The following is a 12,404-nucleotide window of genomic DNA, read 5'->3' as shown; positions in this document are numbered from 1 at the left end:
TCTGTAGATTTTGTAGAAGTGTTTAATTACACACACACACACACACACACACACACACACACACACACACACATACGTATGGTATTCAGCTTTGTTCGGGTATTTTCCCACGTCATTATAGTTGTGCTTTTAAAGTTGTAGCAACGTTTCAGCAGAATCTCATCTGCCATCATCAGGCTTCTGTATTGTGTTCGTCTGTGAGTCAGACTTTCACAGCCGTTTCTGTTTTAAATTTGGGGCTAGCCTACTGCAGTGCCAGAATGGTTTTTTCTTCATCCTGATTGGTTGGGAGTCTTGGTCTGTGTTTATTGGTCTTGGAGTTTGCTGTGTTCTGCTTGATTGGTGTTTCTAATATCTTCTGTCTGTTTTGTGGCTTTTTCTGTCTTGATTGGCTGGCAACATTGTGTTTCCTGTATTGGAGGCTTTTAGTGCAGCTTGGCTCCGAGTAAATGGATGGCTATCATTTATTAGGAAGCTAGGTTTCATCTGGGTGCCTGGTTGGGGTGTATTTGAGCTGGAGGTATTGGGGGGGATCTGTTTGTGCCCAGGTGTTTGCCTGGCTTGTGATGTGGAGATTGGGGGCTGCTTTTGTGTCCTCATGAAGTTGCCACCAAACTTCATTAATCTAATTGCTTTTTAGAACTGGTGAGACAGCAGGAGCTGGAGCAAGTGACAGGACCTTACCCCTACCCATTGCAGCAACGGATCTCAAACTTGAACCTGCTGATTGTTATCCCAATTTCGTGAGCCACAGCACCTGTATCTTCAAGTTGATACTTTGACATTAAGTTATAGTTTAGTCTGTATATTATTCTATTTCTACCCCGGCTAAAAATGCAGTAAATGCAACTTTTCAACCATTTTCAATTGTCATAGCCTAGTATTAGACTCCAATTTAAACTGTGGTTAACCATTTTAAAATCATAATATCTGAAAGCCCTTTTCCTTCAAAACACATCTGCTTGTAGATTCATCTTAGAATATCCAAAGAGTTGACATCAATTTTCAGAATTCCAATCCTATCTAACCATTATGGAAAATTCTGGAAATGAGAATAGATTATGATGGGATATAATTATGTTAAAATGGTTAATTACAGTTTAAACTGGACTCTAAAACTAAAGCTGAAATAGAACAATTGACAGGAAACCAATGTAAAATTGAAAAAAAAAATGCACATACCATCACAGTTTGACAATTACATTTTTAGTCAAGGCAGAAAGACTGAAAAATACCAGAACAACTAGACACAATAACAGGTTTTTCCGGAATGCCATCACTCTGCTAAACAAATAATTCCTTCAACACTGTCAAACTATTTACTAAGTCTGCATTACTATTACTATTAATCCTCTCATCCTTCCTTTCACCCATCTCCTCCACTTAAGACTATATAACTGTTATTTGTTGCTTGTATCCTAATGATTTTTATTGACTGTTTCCTAGTATGATTTGATTGCTTATTGTATGACTATGACTATTATTAAGTGTTGTACCTTATGATTCTTGACGAATGAGCCAAGGCAAATTCCTTGTGTGTCCAATCACATTTGGCTAATTAAGAATTCTACTCTACTCTACTCTACTCTACTCTACTCTACTCTACTCTACTCTACTCTACTCTACTCTATTCTAAATAGAATAATCTATGGATAACGCTACAGCATTTATGGTAAAGTTATTTTTGTTTAAAATATTTAAAATAAGTACTTATTTTTTATTTTTAAATAAATAAAATAATTTTGTTTTCCTTTAGTTACTTTATTTTAAAAAATGATATGAGCCCTTATCAAGGCAGAAAAGTGAGACAATATCAACAAATAAATGCTCTGTCTTACATATTGGCAAAAAAAATCAGAAAATAAAATACAAGCTGAATAGTCAAGATCTTGTTGATGACCCAAGCTCTGTAAAGGACCTTGGAATACTCACCTCTAATGATCTAAGTGCTAGAGCCCACTGCAACTACATAGCTAAAAAGGCATTAAGAGTTGTTAACCTAATCCTATGTAGCTTTTTCTCTGGTAATATCACACTACTAACCAGAGCATACAAAACATTTGCTAGACCAATACTCGAATACAGTTCATCAGTCTGGAACCCACATTACGTATCTGATATTAGCACAATTGAGAAAGTCCAGAAATATTTCACAAGAAGAGTTCTACACTCCTCTACTCGTTGTAGAATACCTTATGCCACCAGACTTGAAATTCTAGAACTAGAAAACCTTGAATTACGCCGTCTTCGGTCTGATTTAAGCATGGTATATAAAATCATACATTGCAATGTCCTACCTGTCAATGAATACTTCAGCTTCAACCATAACAACACAAGAGCACACAATAGATACAAACTCAAAGTTAACCGCACCAAACTTGATTGCAGGAAATACGACTTCAGCAATAGAGTGGTCAATGTCTGGAATACTCTACTCGACTCTGTAGTTTCTTCCCCAAACCCCAAAAACTTTAACCTTAGACTGTCTACTATTGACCTCACCCCTTTCCTAAGAGGTCTGTAGGGGGCGTGCATAAGCGCACCAACGTGCCTACCGTCCCTGTCCTATTGTTTCTCTTATTCTTCTTTTATTTTTCTTATATGTACCCATTTCATGTATTCACAACTATGTATACACTTATACTTATTATCTTGTAAATAATTGGCAAATCAAATAAATAAATAAATAAAATAAATAAATATGGGGGAGAGAGGAAGAGAGAGAAAGAGAAAGAGAGAAAATATATATTTTGATGCTTGCTGCAATTCATTTTTGCATTTAATGTTTCTATTCTGAAGCCTCTTGAAGTACTTTAGCACTGTCAATGCTAAATATACTTGGAGATCTGGAAAGTCATCATGTGTTTAGTCACCTCCTCCCCACAAGCTGCTTAAATATATGAAAATTACTCATGATGTCCTTACATTTGGAAGAAAAGGGGATCCCCTAGTGGACAGTTAAATTACTTCATGCTTTGCATTCTGTCTTAGGCTGTCTGAATCCCAAAGGAAGAGAGAGAGAGAGAGGAATAGAAGAAAGGAGCATTTGCTTAAATTAATTTGATATGTATATTAACATCTCTCGGCTTGAGACCAATTCTGTTTTCAAAATGTAGACTCTATGTATCATAGATGGGAATGTGCAGAACTGACCTCTTCCAACATTACTGGTTTTATTGAATCTTTTTCTCTTTTGTTTTTCTTATAAGTTTGGCACATGCTGCAGTTGAGCTAGAATTTAATTGTTCATTGCAAATTTTACTTTGGGGCCTAATGACAACACTTGGTGCACTTCCCTGTTGTAGCCTAAGGTGAAAGGAAGGGAAGGGAAGGAAGAAAGGGAGAAGAGGGGGAAGGGAAGCGGAAAAAGGGGGAAAGGAAAGGGGGGAAAGGAAGGGAAGAGAAGGGAAGGGAAGGGAAGGAAGGGGAAGAAAGGAAAGGGAAGGGTGAAATGGGAAAGGGAAGGAGAAAAGGAGAAAAGGAAAGGAAAGGGAAGAAACAGAAAGGAGGGGAAAGGAAGGAAAAGGAGGGAAAATAAAAGAGGAAAGAGAAAAGGAAAGGAAAAAGGAAAGAAGGAAAGGAAAGGAGAATGAAGGGAGCAGAAATCTGATGGTTATGGTCATACACACTTTTAAAAAACACTGTTCTTCATTCCTGAAGCCTATTTAGCTGAAATGCTGGCTCTCCAAAAGCTGTGGTTTTATTTGGCTCCTCATTTCCTTGGATATCCTTTCCAAATCTATCTTCTCCATCTCTCTTCCTTTATTTCTCTCATAAGAACTCAGCTGCGGAAAACCAATAGAATTTTGGCAGCCTTCTGTCAACCTGTGTCCAAATGTACAATAAAATGCTTCGTCCCACACCATTCAGGATTCAAAATGAGGTTACAAACCAGAAATATCCAGTTGAGACTCTCCAAGGATTGCAGATGTTCTTTTAATTGCTTCTCCAGATTTTCAGCAGACTACCTTACATTAATGATGGTGGCAGGAAACCTAAACAATAACATATTGTACATATATCAAATATGTAAAATTACATTTGTAACTGGAACTGAAACATTTTTTAGTTTCTTTTGCAGGTTTAAATATATGCACAATGATCTGGAAAAAAGGACTGTTACTATTTACTTTATTTGTTAGATCTATAGCTCTAAAAGCACAAAGTACTCTCCACCCCATCTTCTCCAAGAACGAATATCCTGTGGAATAGATTGGCTTGAAAAAAAGAAAAAGAAAATAAAGAACTTAAAATAATCCAATAAACTTTGACCACAACATTACAGTGGCTCAAATAGCAATAGCACTTAGACTTATATACCGCTTCACAGTGCTTTTACAGCCCTCTCTAAGCGGTTTACTTACAGAGTCAGCCTATTGCCCCCAACAATCTGGGTCCCCATTTTACTGACCTTGGAAGGATGGAAATTTTAGTCAATCTTTAGCTGGCAAGAAGCAAACTCCATCCAGATGTATAAATTGGATGCAAACAAATCAGGACAATGTAATTTATTTAAAACTTTTAGCTTAACCTTTTTTTTTTTTCTATATAAATTCCTGCACTTGTTCATCCTGAGGAGGACAGTCAGTACAAACGTACAATTTTTGCATTTTAAAATAATAATGCTTGTATGAAACATTATTTAACAGTCATAATGAGCCCCGACTTTAAGAATTGTTATTGATTCTTGGGTCTTAAGTAAAATCAATTGAATTCTGACTTTCCTGGACATAGGTTCCATGTGTGCAGCCCTTGGCTAAGTAAATGCTCCACTACCAAGTGCTAGAAGTTAAGGGTGTTGAAAAAAAAAAAGAGTTGATCTAATTTGCATGTTCTGTGTTACTTGTCTTTAGTTGCAGCTGGATGGCCTGCTTTGCATATTAACCTCCATAGTTCATTATACTGAACCATTTTTCATAGCAGGTCTTGCACACTTAATTATTTAAACATTTCCATGGAACAAACAAAGGGTCATGGCAAAACAAGTTGCTCGCCAAAGATTGCAGCTGCTGACCCTTTTAAGAACCCTATTTCTCATCTGACCTCTGAAAGAACTGTGACTATATTTTGGACCAATTTTTTTTTTTCATTTCTCCCAGGAGAAAAAAGCTCCCCAAAATGAACTCATAACCTATTGTCCAAAACATTGTTCATTTCCTTGGGGACAAAAAAAAAAAAAAAATTACACAGAGGAAGTTATGTGTTTTGATAAGTGATTCTTTCCATTAGAATTGGTGGTCAAATCAGTGTTCTTGCTTGTTAATTCATTTGGAAAACTTCTTATCCATGTAAGATGCTCAAGTTTCTTTCTGTAACTCTTCAGGATCTTATCCGTGTTTGATTAGAATATTTTGCAACATATACACAACAGGAACAGTAAAGGATACACATGAAATGTTGTATTTAATAACCACAGCTGTGAACACTTTGACCATGATTTGGACATGAAAACAGCATTACTCTGATGCTCATTCAGGTGGCCTCTCTGTAAGCTATAAGTGATCAAGGAATCCACTCATTAAAATCAGTGGGACAAACAGAAGCATCAGGCTGCACACATGAGAACTTCTGAAACACTTATTCAGAATTTTTAAAATACCCATGGCCCTAATTGTTATGCCAGCTTTGCACCTTTGCCATTTTTAACATACTTAATCTCTTTTACACCTTTTACAATTCGAAAAGAAAGAAAACTGAAATATACGGAACAAATCAGAAGTAGCTCCTAATGTGTCAACCATACTTTGGGAATAAACCTGTTTATTTGTCCATTTATTTGGAGTGGTGCAAGTGGCCTAAAGGTGGAGCTCTCACCTCACAATCAGGAGGCTGTGAGTTCAATCCTAGGTAGAAGCAGATATTTCTCTCTCTGGGCACAATGAGAATATATCTGCTGAACAAAACTCTGCATTGGCAACAGGAAGGGGCATCCAGCCAGTAAACACACAGCTCCATTCAGTTGCCCAGATTCCACCCCACAAGGGATTATGGGGTCATTAAAAGAGGATGATTTGTTCATTTATTTGTTTAATCAATTAAGCCTGCTTCTCAATTTGAGTCCAGTTGAAATGAGACTTATTTCTCAATAAAGACACATGGATTAACAAAGTGTAAATTCTTGAGTCTTTCTTAGTGCCCTTTATTCTGGTAATTTATCACTGATCTTTGACTAGTTCTATCTCTGGAAAACCCAAAAGGACAGTTCTTGTGAATGTGATCTTTCTTCTTTGAATATCCAGTTCAAATCAATGTGCACACACATCTATAGAACCAACTAACTTCAAGTATATAAATAATAAACAATTCCCCCTCCTCCTCTTGATATATCTGTTGAAAGATGGAACAAATGGTTTAGAATGGCACACAGAATAACAGAGTTGGAAGGGACTTCGGAGATCTAGTCCAACCCCAAGCAGGAGACCCTATACCGTTCAGACAAATGACTATTCAGTCCCTTCTTAAAAGCTCTTCTCCAGTGATAGAATACTCACAACTTCTGGAGTTAATTAACCACTGGTTCATTGTTTTCATTGTTAAACAGTTTACCTTAGTTCCAGGTTTCTTCTCTCCTTGATTAGTTTCCATCCATTGTTTCTTGTTTTGTCTTCTGGAGCCTTGAAACCTAGGTTGATCCCCCTCAAATATTATATATTATTGGGCAGCTTATTTTGGTAAGCATTTAGTTTTGAAGCAAGGACTATGTGGTTGTAATCAGAGCTTATTTGAAAATAAATATATCTCACTCAGTAGAATACCTAAACTTACCTAAGTCTTTGCTTTACTAGCTTCTCCACTTTATTTTAAGATTCATCCTATCCCCTTGCTTTTACAGTTGTAAAGTTTAGGTTATGTATGATCTTTTAGGGTGTTCTAATTAGACACAATTTATTTAACTTCTTTAAATATGCCACTCTGTGCTGAATGAAAGATGTAAACATTCTTCTCTCTTTCATATCACCAAAATATGATTATCCACATAGTGCAGAAAAAGGGAAATAGATCTGCCAGTGATCTTTTTTTTTATAAAAAAAATGGAAAAATAGTATTTTATCTAAAGCTTTCAGGACTAGGTTGCATGAGCTTTCAAACTTGTACATCTGACCAGAAGAAAGTTGCAATTTCCTCAGTATTCATACTTGTAATAGAAAAAAGCTTTTCCTGACATGGAATTAGGGTGAGAAAAAAAAAAGAGATTTGTGTAAAGGTAGAAACTTTGAAAACCACCGATTAAAATTAGATTTGACTTTATGTACTTAAAACCAAATATTAGTAGTGTAATAAAGATCAATAACAGGGTGTCTAGTTATTTAACTGATGCTTCATATGCTTATAAGAAGTTTATCTTTGAATTCAAGATGTTTCTTTGATATTTTTTTTATATTGCTAATTCAATGTCAGGTAAAGTATTTTCTTTCCCAAGAAATAATTTTACAAATGTCAAATGAAGCCTCTAGCCACTTTTAAAATGATTGTCTCCTTGCATATCTGTAAATGAAACAGCCTTTAGGCTAAACAGCTGCAAAATCTGCACACTGTTTACTCAGTATTTCCAGAAGTGGGCTGGCTCTGTCTTAGCTGATTTAGCAGGTGGGTTGAGGACCAAACAAGCATGCAGTATTCCCTGGCCAACAACCAAGCAGCTCTATCATGTTCAATGATTGATTTGTTACCCAAACACTGATGAAAAAAAAACTCCTTAAATAAAGTATATGAAGGAAGTAATAGAAGAAAAGCAGAAGTAGCATCAGTTACAGGAGAAGAAGGAAAGAGGATCATTACAGAAGAAAGAATGGTTATAGGAAATTGGGTATGGTTGCAGAAATTGGAAAATAATGATTACAGGAATTGGGTATGTCTAGTCTAGTGAAAAGAAGGACTAGGGGAGACATGATAGAAGTGTTCCAATATTTGATGGGCTACCACAAAGAAGAGGGGGAAGGGGAATCAAACTATTTTCCAAAGCACCAAAAGGCAAGACAAGAAACAATGGGAACTAACCAAGGAGAGAAGCAACCTAGAACTAAAGAGAAATTTCCAAATGGTGAGAACAGTCAACCAATGGAATAGCTTGCCTTCAGAAGTTGTGGGTGCTCCATCCTGGAAACTTTCAAAAAGAGACTGGACAACCTTTTGTCTGAAATGATATAGGATCTCCTGCTCAAGCAGGGGGTTCGGCTAGAAGACCTCTGGGGTTCCTTCCAACTCTATTATGCTATGTTCTGAGTTCTAATATTGTGACGATTTTGGACATGTGAGCTGCAGCAATTCAATTCTTAGCAAAATAAGCAGCAGATCCCCAACTACACAAAAAGGGACATTTCATTTTATTATGTTCCAATCAAGTAGAACTGAAGTTTTGTCCTAGGCTGCCCGATTTTGACCACATTAAATAGTGGCAAACAGAAAACTCCAGTTCTTTTTAGGATTTAGAGATCCCTGGATATTTGCAGCCCAGCTCTAGCTACCCTACCTTGTAATACTTTTTAAGAACCATGTATAGTTTGCATGAGTTTATCTACCATATCACACTATAGGATATTGATTTTTTGGGGTGGTGTTACTTAGAATAGGGCCTGAACCCTTTCACTACGATGAGTAAACCATACGACTGAACACTGAATGAATACAGCCATTTATACCTTACTTTAAAAGATTATTTGGACACATAATTGAATAAACTGATGTGATCTGGCTGATAACAATAAAGGCATATAAAGAGCATGTAAGTATCCTGAATGGACTGCCTCTGTTGCTCCTTCTTTGCATAATTCAAATGTGAGATCCAGATATGAAATCTGTGATAGCTAAATGACCCTCTTCTCCTATACCAGCTTTCCAAATTATACTGCTTTTATTTTTTCCTTTTTCAACAGAACTTCCCATAAAGCAAAGTGGAGAGATGTTTTGCTCACAGTCACATGCAGGGAAAAGAGAAAATGACATCTCCCCTTGAAAATTCACCTAACTGGTTTAGCGCTGCCCAAGATGTCAAAGCAGGGATGAGGGCTATTATCATTTTTATGGGGAAGATTGTGGAAAAGTGGGATAGCTTCATAAGGCTCTGGAGGAAGAAGATTACCTGGATTCCTTTTGGTTAGGTTTCAGGCTTGGTCACAATGTAGAGACAGCATGCTTCTCAATAACCTATGTTGAGATGGATATTTTTTAAAAAGAATTTGCTTCAATCAATATCCAAGGAAACAGAAACTTTAAAAATTTGCAGCCTGATTCTGACTGCAGGAAATTAGCCTTTCACATCTGGACTGGGTATCTTCCAACCTTAGAACCATCTTTAAAAGATTTTATTATTCAGTACCATATAATTGACCAATTTGATGCCTGTTAATGCAAAGCTGTTACCATGCTGACATATTTAATAATTACAAAGGATGGTTTGGGGATCTTGTAAGAAAGTTGTTTGCTGGATTGATCAGGTAAGTAGATGGAATATTATTTTTTGCTAAAGGAGGAACATCTGTTCCCATGGACCTTAAATATTCTGAGGTCAAAACTCTGATTCAGGTTCAGTAGGTCAGCTTTTACTTACTGGATGAAACTTTGGTTCTTCCCTTTGGGCCTAGCATCAACTGCAGATGAACTGTACCTCATTATGAGTCATAACAATAGGAAATAAATATCATTGGCTGGAGCCAATCACTCTCACTCAGTCCAGCATACCTCACAGGATTGTTGTTGTGGGGAAAATGGGAAGAAGAAGGTGCATTCAATATGTTCACTATCTTGAGTTATTTGAAAAATAATTAAGGTGGGATAAAAACAAACAAATACTGAATGAACAAGGAGTTAGACATCCTTCTTTAAGATCTATAGTTCAAATTCTACTCTTCCAGGTGTTACTTTACTCTGTTTCCAGCAGTCATGTTACTCTATGTTTTTATTTCAAAGTTTGTAAAAGACTTGTAAGTATTAACTGGTAAGTTGGCTTGAACTGTATTGCTGCTAATTTGTCTTTTAATTTCTTGGGTTTCTTTGTGTCTTTGATATTAAAAGTTTGATGGCTTTGGAGAGCTACTAAGTGAAAGAAAATTTCAGGAAAGCTGCCCACTGAATGATCAGTGGCAGATGTAAGGACTTTTACAATGAGTTACTTCATTTTACAATAGGAGGGAGGTAAGGAAAATGCTCAGAAATTAACTAACAACAAACTTATGGAGCTGATCTTAAAGATAATTGCTCCTTTCAATGGAAGGAATTGAGTGGAAGAAGTGTTTCAGACTCCTTTTAATACAGTATATAGTCGTGATGGCGAACCTATGGCATGCATGCCAAAGGTGGCACATAGAGCCATTTGTGCAGGTACGCGAGCCCCAGGCAAACTTACCTCACTGCGTATGCGCACACCTCCCAGATGATTTTTGGCCAATTTGAGGCCTTTTTCGGCCTCCCAGAGCCTTTGTAGGCTGAAAGGCCAGTTTCATCACTTCCTGTATTTCTGGAAATACTGGAAGTGATGAAACGGGCCCATTTTTTGGTCTACAAAGGCTACAGAGGCTTCCCTCAAACCTCTGGGAAGCTGAAAATCAGCTGGGAGGCACAGTGCTGGTAAGGGGGTGGTGGTGGGGGAATCACATGCACATGTGCAGGGGGTGTGGGGGGGCCACACACATTGCCTTCTGGGCGCTGGCACATGTGTGTGAGGGAGCACACAATTTTTGGCACAAGAGCCCAAAAAGGTTAGTCACCACTGGTATATAGGCTACACTATATTTTAATATAATATAGGAATGTCAATATGATACCTGCTGAAAGTTATACAGAATACAGAATAGAGTACAGAATAACAGGACAAATGGCTGCCAAGTCTCCTCTTAAAAACTCCCATTGATGGAACGCCCACAACTTCTGGAAGCAACCATCCCACTGATTAATTGTTCTCACTGTCAGGAAATTTGACCTTAGTTCTCTTCTTGACAAGTTTCCATCCCTTGTTGTCCTTGTCCTGCCTTCAAGTACTTTGGATAATAGGTTGACCCCATATTCTCTTTGACAGCCTCTCAAATATTGGAACATTGCTATTATGTCACCTGCTTCTCTTTGTTAAACATATCCAGTTCTTGCAACTATTTACCATATGTTTTAGTCTCTAGCCCTCCCATCCCCAACATTTTTGTTGCTCGTTTCTATGTCCTTTCTGTTAAACATATCCAGTCTGTTAAACATATCCATTTTTTTGTTAAACATATCCAGCCTCAACATCTTTTTTGTATCATGGTGATCAAATTTTCCTCAATATTCCAACTATGGTCTTATCGGTATAAAGCAATATAAAGCAGTACAACATTTCACACAACCTTGATTCTATCCCTCTGTTGATGCAGCCTAAGATTTAATGGCTTTTTTGGCAGCTGCAGCAAACTGCTGGCTCATATTTAAGTGGTTGTCCATTAGGACTTCTAAATCCACTGACTTTTTCCCTCAGTTTTTACATCTTTAAATAAACTTTTAAAATACTATTGTTGACATTTGTTGCAAGTCTTAGTTTATACTGAGTCTTAGCTTTCCTGACTTCCTCTTTGCAGATATAATCTCATTTTCCAGAGTTTTTCAAGCTTCTTGAGTTGTTTTCTCTTTTAAGATTTTCACCATGAAATCCCTCCCAGGCTCTACATTTGTTGAAATCAGCTGTCTTCAAATCTAACACAATAGTTTGACTTTGTTCTACTACTTTTGCCTGTTGAATTCCAATATGACATGGTCAGTCTCCCCCAAAGTTCCCACAACTTCAGCTGCTTCTATCATTTCATCTTTGTTAATAAGAGTTAACACTAGTGCAGCTGATCCTCTAGTTCCCTTCCCTTCTCTGCCTTTTGGGAGACAAAGATGTTCGCTAGGTTTGTCAGGAACCTGTTCAATCTTCCACTAGGTGTGGAGTTTGTCTAACAGTTGATGTCAGGATAGTTAAAGTTCCCCATTACTATTGTAGTGTGCTTCCTGCACACCATAGCTCAGTGATCCCCAACCTTTTTTACGCCGCGGCCCGGTATCCTCAACCTTTTTTATGGCGCGGCCCGGTACCGACATCAGCTGGGCGCCGCCATCTTGTTTTGATGAAAAAGTGCTTCCGGTGAGCTTTCTACCCGGAAAAGCTCACCGGAAGCACTTTTTCATCAAAACAAGATGGCGGCGCCCAGCAAGTCAGCGGCCTGGTAGGACTTGTTCCACGGACCGGTACCGGTCCGCAGACCGGTGGTTGGGGACCCCTGCCATAGCTAACTGATTAGCAAATGGCCATGTATTTCTTCTCTTTGGGTGTAGTATACACCTATGGCAATGTCATTCCCAGCTTGATTGGTTTGCTCTATAAATTGCTGACCCCTGAGCAATGAGTTTTCTATCACCAACACACATCTATTTTTTTCTTAAGGAAGCCTAGTAAACTCCCC

The sequence above is a fragment of the Notechis scutatus genome, chromosome 5, assembly GCF_049901735.1.
Source record: "Notechis scutatus isolate UNSWTSFEM ecotype Mainland chromosome 5, rNotScu1.2, whole genome shotgun sequence".
NCBI lineage: Eukaryota > Metazoa > Chordata > Lepidosauria > Squamata > Elapidae > Notechis > Notechis scutatus.
Note: the sequence above shows the minus strand (reverse complement) of the source record.